Raw genomic sequence first — 10,117 nt, 5'->3', positions numbered from 1 at the left:
TTGTTTTTTAACCTATTTTTAAAGGAGGAGGTCCTCAATTCGACTGCATTTTTTATGTATGTTACTCCGACATTATACGGGGGGACTCAGTAGTGGTACCATTCAAATTGTATTGCATCATGTGGAATCACAAAAATGTACATACTTTCAATAAGAAAAAAGATATCCATAATATTAACCTTAGAGCTAAGCCCAAACTCATGGTACCACGATTTCGTTTAACCATGGTAAACGACTGTTTTATGGGGAACTGTATACGTTATTATAATAACATTTCGGAGGATATAATAAGATTACCATTTCCTAGCTTTAAAAGTTACATTAAAAGTATTGTAATACATAATATATTATTACAAAATTGAAGACGATGTTTAGAGAATTGAGATGTATGGAAAGACGACATGGTTCTAGATTCTACACAAATTTGATTCAAAGTGTATTCCATAGCATTTAAGTTTATTTGAAAAGAGCAATCCCTAGAGTTTCTTGCTCGTTCTTCTCAGGGAAGTCAGCGTAGTGAACGAGCAGTAGCTTAAATGTGACGTTTTCGAGTGTAAATTTATTTTACCTATGGAATAAATAATTCTTTCACTTTGATATCAAGAAAATAATACTAAGGGTGGTAAATTGTGAGATGGATCTGGTTTATCGGAATTCTCCTATTTTCCGTTAATCGATGTCAATAAAACTTGGGTAATAAATATAATATATTTATGTAATTAGTGATGTAATTAATTAATATAATTAACTGCCTCCGTGGCCGGACGGTAACCATGCTGAACTGTCATTCAGGGGTCTCGGGTTCGATTGTCTCGTGAGTTTGGGTGTATATTGTGTCTCTTTGTTATACGCCTTGCATTAAAGTAATCTGTGGCGTAACATATTTTATAAAATTTTGTTTGTGGTGCCAATTACATTGTGTTCAATCCTAGCTGACCAAATAAACTGCCTACATGGTCAAACGGATGGTCTGCCACGCAGATTTCATTCCTGGGCCATGAAAATTATTTGTATGGTCTACATTAACATTTGTGGTAGTCTATGTGTGTCCACGGCACCCGCGATACAGGGTTTACTTAGTGCGGGGCTATGAGTTTGTGGGCATTACAATTATTATGTTTATTCCACAAACTTTTGAGTCAGTTTTTTATAATATAGTCGCAGTAGAGCTCCTCATGGAAGAGATCGTCCAGGAAAGTACTGCCACCTTACCTATTTCTGCCAAGCAGTAATACGAGTATTCCTGCATTCCGGTTTTGAAGGGCTGGTGAAACATCGATTGTATAACTAGAGACGTCATTTAATTTCTTTGAAAACTATTCTGCCAAATCATTCCTGCGACAACTGCGCTCCGATTGGCCAGCCCGAATTCGAAACAATTGACGGGTGTTGATTGGTCAACAATTGATTGGTGGTCAATTGTTTTACTTAAATCGACCCAAGTAACTAGAGCTATAATTGACGAAAATTGCAAAATTACATATTTAATTACCGATGAATTAATGTGTAAATTTGTTTTGTAATTAGATGTTTTGTTGTTTTTCCCACACCACCGAATAGAACAGCCTCCATAGTCAAATATATTATCATTATTACAATAAATACACAGGTCAGTTGTTGATTTCAGCTTTTTAATTAGTGATTTGATATTTAAAAGTGATATAAGGTCCATTTTCCTGTTGAGTTGCCAGGGATAGATGGCCCTTATTTCGTCTCTATTTATGGTTATATAGTCGATGTGGTGAATTTACAGGCACTATTACAATTACTTGTCAACTTATGTCTTAGGGTGACGGGCGGAGTGGCAGTGCCCCTCAGGTCTTTGCAATTTAAAATCTGCCTAAGAATGTACTTTCAAATGTACTTTATTATCGATGAAATAAAGATACGCTTGAATTAGAAACTTGATAATTTTCGTAACATCTTTTTAAGAAACATTGTTATTTCTTTTTTCTTTGTAATACGTATGACTGTGTAAGTCATGTATATGATTTGGCGGTCATAATGGGAGGATTTATCTGCTAACAATTTGCGTGGAAGCCAAGTGTAATTTGTTTTTCTATCATTTCTTTCCCTTTTTAACACTGTTTACTTAACTTTCAAAAGCGATCGCTTTCCACTAATGGTCGTATGTCTACCTTTTGTAACCCCAACTGAAAAAGTGGGAAGTTACATTTAAAAACCTCAGTGGTGGTTAACATTGTGGGCGTTATAGATGCGATGCGGTTTTGGGTTAAATTCCCGGTAGGACAAATCAGAGAAATGAGCTTTTCTCGATTGCTTCTGGCCTGGGTGTTCTGGAATAAATTCTGGATAAACAAATTGGAATGAAACTTCCTGAGCTGTGGCTTCATTTGGAGGCAAAAGAGAGCGATTTACACTATCGATCGCGCTATCAAATATTGTCGGTGAGCCATCTGGGCGTTCCCAATATGAACTACGTATCCATATTTTGTAGCGCCATCTAGGGAGTTCACCGCGTACCAATTGATGAAACCTACTCCGTGCCGTAGTGTTAAGTAGCGGTGTTCGTTCGGTGTCGCTACTAACATCTGGGAATTCCCCAGGGTGAATTCCGTTACTCTGCTACTCATACTACAGGGAATTCCCTAGTTTGAGACCAGGTTATTGGTGAGATTGAGTGGCACATAATCATTATTATAATACATCTTTGAAACCTTTATCTGTTTGACTATCTGTGACAACGTAGCTTCCAAGCAGACGGACTGATCTCGTAGGGGTTTTTTGCATTTAAGAGTGTATACAACCTTAGAATAATAACGCATAGAAACCTCGTGCTGACTACACGCTAAGTGAGGCAAATTGAAGGGCGCCAAAAGGGCCTGTACGAGCTGGCGGGCGGTCAGTGCTCAAGGTCAACTTGCACCGCGAACAGATCAAGAATTTTAGCTAAAAATGACGAAACATGCGGTAAATGAGTGTAAAAAATACGTCAGACAAACATAAAATAGATACTAACATCACATTCCACAAGGAAGTAACGCGTTTCAACTTGTATTTTTATATAAATATTCACTAAAACCGAAAATTAACCTACTACTAAAACTAGCCTACATGAATTTGATTTTTGCCTCACTTGTGACAGTTCGTTTGATATGAAACTATCATTCTATGCGTTATTATTCTAAGTATACAACCCGAAATGGTGAAAGTGTTAAATCTATCACTTGAGGACATACACTGATTACTATACGGTGAGAAAACACGATTCCTAAAAGTTTTCACGATAGAAAAAAAACACAAAATTACCTCGAAATTCTACAAGAAAGCCGCTGCATTCAATAGATATTTTTTAATACAGTTGCTCAAAACGTGGTATTTTTCAAATCGTGCGGAAAGTTGGATTTCTCGCACTAGTGCTTTTTACTTTTCCAGTTTTTTTTAAATTTACTGTTGTTTTAAGTCTTAAACATAGAACTAAAGAGATTGTATATTTATTTCATATTTATGTGCTTTGTGACGTAAGTCATTCGTCATTACTATACTATATCTATGGAGCTTAGAGGATGGAAAAAATAGTTTCCATAGTCTAAGCTATGTAGAGACCGCATTTTTACACCTATGAAGTAAATGCTCCTTAGTAGCGATTATGTAGAAAATAAAGTAATATAAAATAGTAATTTTAATGTGGCTGAATACTGGCAACAGTTGTCATATTGAAAAAAGTCGGCCAAAAAAAGTACTAATTTTTTTCATCGTTTACATTCCCGCCTTTTTCATTTACTTTTTTACGATTTGATTTTGTTATTGACAAAGGAATAAAATGAGGTTTTTTTTAAATACTGTTTTATTTTACTTTCAATGTAGGTTTTTCGCAAATGTATTAAAAAACGTTGTTTGATACACATGCGGATTTGTCATTTTCACTTGTCTCGAGTCTTGAAGCCTCGAGACTCGTGAATAATGACTAACTTTCCGCACTTGTATCAAAAATAACTATTACATACACCAATGATTTTTTAAATGTCAATCGAACTAAATATCGTGTAGCATACGACACACATTTTTCAAACGGATTTAATTTCGTTTGTTGAATAAATTGTGAAAGTGTACCTGCCGCTTGACCCAAGCAAAAGGAAACGTATTAGTAAGGGAAAAATTAGGCAGTATCGACTCTGAAAGTTGAATTTAATCGGGATAGTTCTTGGTTATGTTCGACGAACATAACTATGTTCAGCTGTATAAAGGCTCTGTTCTTACTTAGTGTAGAGAGACCAGTTAGAAAATAAATATTTCGCACTGTTAATACAATTGTGTATTAACTCGAAAACTGTATTTTCTTTTATCTTTATGAGAAAGATAATTAAAATGTATGTATAGGTTATAGTTTATTACCACCAATTGCCTATTTGCCAAATATATTTAAAAATAAAAGAGAAAAATAATTTTATATTTTTGAATAAGGACTATTTTGGCCAGAACTAGCTCACATCTATCAGTTGTTTCTTACAATATTCCAAAGACGGTTTAATTGACGTGTAGATAATCAAATTTTACATTCAACAATGATATAATCTTGAATTTCACATATTTTGAGTTATAACAATATTGCAATAGCAGTGCGATTTAATTACGCACACACACACACACAGTATAACCCCGCATTAACGAAACCCTGTATCGTGGGTGCAATGGACACACACATAGACAACCACAAACTACACCCAAACTCACGAGAGAAATATATGTGGACTGTACAATTATTGCTCCTGGCCCGGGAATCGAACCTGTGACGTCTGCGAGGCAATCCGGCATGGTAACCGTTCGGCTACGGATTACGGATACGGCAGTTTATTTATTTTACTGCCAGTTGTCCAGTCGACTTGGAATTTGTTATACCATGGAAATCCGATGACATTAGCCAGTATTAATGTGAGTCGGTTTTGGGAACCTTACCCTCTCCCATGAGACTGTAATTAATGGTGTAATTACAGTCTAATGGGACCTAAGATCTTTCCGATTAAAAAACTGGCACTGCAATTGTTATAGATAGGCGTGTCGCTTACCACCAGGCGTACGACTTGTTCGTCCCGTCGCCTGCAGCCTTAAAAAAAACAAAATTTTATTTAAATTAACATATTAATGCAGAAACGGGAGAGTCCATTTTTCACATTCTTGTCAGAATAAATTGGATGGCGTCATGCAAAATTGATCGATGAGTAAATTATATAAGAAATTGATATTAATTGACTTTCATTCTATATTTAGTTTGCTCATCCCGTTATTGATGTAGACGTGGAAATCCACAGGTGACTCAAAATAAACCATACTAAAATATATTTAATAATGATAAAAACGTATCAGACAGTTACAGGAGAACTGTGTTATGAGTACCAGAGCAACGGAATTCACTCTGAGGCACACCCAATTTTAGAAAAATCATTTCCCCATTCGGTCCTACCGGGAATCGCACCCGGGACCTACAAATCTAGGGCCCAGAGTATGGGCCACCGAGGTTGCCTCAATAAGTGTGATGACTCTCTAATGGAACTCATACGGGACAAACGTACAAACAGACATTGAATAAAACATTGTTTATGGGTCGTAATAAGATTTTTAATAGTGCTTTATGCAATCATTGCAATGAAGTCGAGTACCGTAAGCCTTGTGATTTTACGACCTAATCTAAATTATCAAAGGATGATACGACGTTCTTTTTTTTAAACTCATTATGGTAGCGAGTATCATAGACAATAGAATTTTGATTCAGAATTAAAAAGAGCACCTTTGTGATGTGGTTTATGAAATTATAATAGACAGATTAAAATAAATAAATCGTACAAGAGTAGAAAAATAAATATACAGTATATAAAACACAATTTTCCAAATATGAAACTAATAAATTCAGAGGCGAATGAAAAATTGTTACACCGCTCACGTTATTGCAATTCGGGTTATTAATTGGCTGTGCACTAATGGGAAACTGTAGGTAAAGTGTATTGTGTGATATATGCTTTTACGTTGACAATGTGCTCTTACGTAGATAGATTACTATACTTAAAAAAATTTAATGATTTCCTCAAAATTACGGCGTAAAGTTAGTGTTTTTGGGTTTTTGATAGATTGTACGAGTAGAGTAGGACCATTCTTATAATATCTGCCACGATCGCCCTTATAAAGACGGGTTACTCTAGCGAACTGTAACGGTAATCGTTACAGGCTCTGTTACCAAAAATCATAAGTCGTATTTACCATTACGCATTATATGACCAAAGTACTGTAGCTTCTATTTTTAGACGGTACTCAAAATCTTTAATTGCTTATTCCCCATTCTGCAATACACTTGCATTGGTACTCACGATATTTTGAAAATCCTTCAGTATACCCACATTTCGAACGCTTCTATGCAGTTGTTTCTTTTCTTCATTGGAAATGAATTTTGTTTTTTTCCGACAAACCCACGTTTCAAAGGTCAAATGGTCACAGCTGACTATGTCTTGATAGATTACGCGATTTGGATCCGAAAATAAAATTCAATTACTACCTAATAAACCATCTCGAGGCTGACCGGAAGAGATTGCCATCTAGCTATAAGGGTACCTGTATTACATAGTAAGAACAATTTAACAACAAAACTGTATACTTTTATAAAATTTTGGTTTTAGTGGCAATTACATTTTGTTCAATCCTAGCTGAGCAAATAAACTGCCTCCAACGGACGGTTTGCCCGGTCAGAGGTCTCGGGTTTCATTCCTAGGCCGGGACAAATATTTGTATCGCCTACATTAACTAATTTATGGTTGTCTATGTGTGTGTCCATGGCACCCGCGATACAGGTTTTCTCTAGTGCGGTTATATGAGTGTGTCCGTTGTTATTATTATATTATTATTAATATGGAATAAGTGAAAAATATGCAAAGTAATTGGAATACAAATTTTTCAACAGAAAATTCTTATTTTCTTCTACCTCGTTTTGATATATTTATTCAACACAAAATAAATGAACGAATGAATGAACGAAATTGTTGGTTACACTACCGCATAACGCCGTCCCCAGTTTCTCAAGAAAGCAATCTCTGCAGCTATTTATATCAATAACAAACAGCTCATTCTATACCGCGTTGAATCTACGCCCCACTGCTGGCCATGGGTCTTACCGCACCCGTTACTAATATTAGAATTAGAGGTATACTACTTAAGTTTCTGCATTGCATTTGCCTTTACATATTGTTATAGCATACAAACTCAAAAATTCCTGAATTCAAATCGTTCGAGGAAACCGAGGACTTGTGGAACACTTGCTTAATAACATTACTTTCTTCGAAGTTGCGTAGACGGCAGAATATCCTGGTTGCAGCATCAGATCAAGCAGTAGCCAGCAGCAGTGATTCTTGTGAAAGAGTTAGTCCAGGGAGTTACTGCCACCTTGCCAATTTCTGCCCCCAAGCAGTATTGTGAGCATTATTGTGTTCCGGTTTTGAAGGGTAAGTAAGGGTGCTGGTGAAATTACAGGCACATGGGACTTGTCAACTTATGTCTCAGGGTGACGGGTGCAGTGGCAATGCCCCTCGGATCTTTGCGATTTAAAGCTCCGAGTGTCACTGCAACGGTTACGGACAGGCGTGTTGCTCACCATCAGGCGCACGACTTGTTCGTCCCGTCGTTTGATATTATAAAAAAAACTGCCCTGAGAGTGGCCGAAGACAGAACCAGATGGAAGAAAATCGTCCATAAAATTTCGCAAACCATTCGGGGACACGACCTTCAGCAATGAAGATAACGACTAAGAAGAAGAAAGAAGAATTCTGAAAGGACATAATTTAACTGGAAACTGACAAACTGTGGTATTAGTTTCTAAATCGTGGCTACAGAATGCCAATTAGTTCGATAATAGGGTTAACATTCAAAACAAGATCAAAAGTTCAAATAGAGTTGTTCCCAGACACATCTCTTTAAGCCGTTCACGCGAGATCCATATAAATGAAACATGCTCCACGAGGACATAAATCTTAATTGGGTCATACGTAGAATCTTATAATTGCTGAGAAATTAACATTACTGAACGCCTCTACTTGTCGCTTTCCTAACTGTGGTATATGTTACACATTCATATATTGACGTTATTCGAAAAAGATAGCTCAAGGTCACTCAAAGAGCAGTGGAGAGAGCTATTAAGTCGAATTCGTAGTAGCGGATTAGCCCTAAGGCCACCCTAGACCCGGGCCCAGATTTTAGGGGCAGCCAATCGTGACAAAAAATTCACTGATCTAAAAAATATAGATATATCTACCAGTAGGTATATGAGTGCTGATAAAGGGGCTGCTGTTACTGACTACACGGCTTGGGACCTAGGGCAGGCCAAGACTGCAAATCTGCCACTGCGAATTGGATTCGATGTTTACAGTGAATCGATTGCCGCCTCTTCGGCAAAGCGAAATGAAGTAACAGTAGAGCTTATTGTGAAAGAGTTAATCCAGGGAAGTAATGCCACCTTACCTATTACTGCCACCAAGCAGTATGTGAGCATAATGGCGTACCAGTTTTGCTGGGGAAATTTCAGGCATATGGTTCATATCCGTCATATTCTACACCAAAATTCATTGACTTACAAATATATGGACGTCGGGTCCGCGCTAAAAAGTGTCCGAACTTATAGGGCGTCAAAATCGTATACAGAGCGTCATTCACGCTTTAGTCTTCGTTTGTTCGACTGACAGCGAAGCAAGCAAAATTAGACAGTACTGCGATGACATTACAATTCAAATTCAACGTTTTAGCTTTTTCATATTCCTTTACATGTCACTACGTTTAAATAGGTTGACTTGGGACATTTTTTTCGTGGTTTTTGTATTAGACCCGTCGTCCATTTATTTGTAAGTCAATGCCAAAATTCATCAAAATTGGTTCAGTTCGGTTGCGACAAATGTAACAGACTGTTAATTTCGCATTTATAATATTAATTTGGATTTCCATTTTTAACCGACTCTAAAAAAAGGATTAGGATATATGTTAGATATTTTTTTAGTACCGGGCAGTTCAACCCGGAGTGGCCTAAACGGAATTATTATTACATTTAGGCCGCGCTGGTCACAATGCCGGGCAGAGAGCGTACACGTAATGTTCGAGCAATGTGTATATATTATATTGCAATTCCACAAACTTTTGAAATCGTTTTGATATGTATTATAATATGAGAATCCTACTTGACGTGAACACAATAAAAGACCTAATAATACAAAAAACTTATTATACATATTGGTGAATATTTGAAAGACAGACAATAACTGTATAAATATTAATAATAATTCTCTATTAACGTTTCTTTCATGACATGACATATATAGACTTTATGTTTTTATACATAATTATTGACATTTACTATTATTCAACTGGTTTTGACAATACCTTTATTTTTATCACGTTTTTGACATAATAAAATTATCATAATTTACGAACATTTGTCAGGACTATTATTATATATTTTTTTGTTAATAATTTATTTTCTTCAAACATTATTTTGTCCAATTTTGACCATTAATTAATTAATTAAATGATAAAAATAAATTGTATATACACCTTAATGTTAATTATTGTGATCTAAATTTTTATATTGGTTTTGATAAAAAAACACAGCTTGTATACGAGATCAATAATTAGTAAAATTATTATCATTGTAATGCCCTTACAGGGTTCATGTGCTGGAATTCTATTATTTAACACCTCTATTAATCCACGTGACAAAATGAATAAATGAATTATGAATAATCAAATTTCATTAACAAAAAGTATATAAATGACAGTAATCAGAAATTTGCATCTAATACTTTGAGAAGACATATAATAAAATTTATCGTAAAGGACACGGTCACGGTTGACAGTCAACCGTGACCGTGAAAAACAAATATGCGCGATTTAAATCCGGAAAAATAGTTTCATTTCCTATGTGTAACAATCGCGAAAACCTAAGAACTCGATATTTATCGTAAAGTCTAAATCTTCCAGACGAAGCCTATTTTAATAAAATATTTTCAGAGCGCGATCACGATTCTCATGCAAACAAAAATGTCCTAATGCGGGAGTGCTCATTGAGAACGTGGCATTAATTTCTAAGTCCAAGATGGCTGCCAAGAATTTTCAAAAATTTATTTTTGGTAAC

Source organism: Hyposmocoma kahamanoa, unplaced genomic scaffold, assembly GCF_003589595.1.
Source record: "Hyposmocoma kahamanoa isolate Upper Pololo Valley unplaced genomic scaffold, ASM358959v1 99848, whole genome shotgun sequence".
Classification (NCBI taxonomy): Eukaryota; Metazoa; Arthropoda; class Insecta; order Lepidoptera; family Cosmopterigidae; genus Hyposmocoma; species Hyposmocoma kahamanoa.
This window is presented reverse-complemented; position numbering follows the sequence as displayed.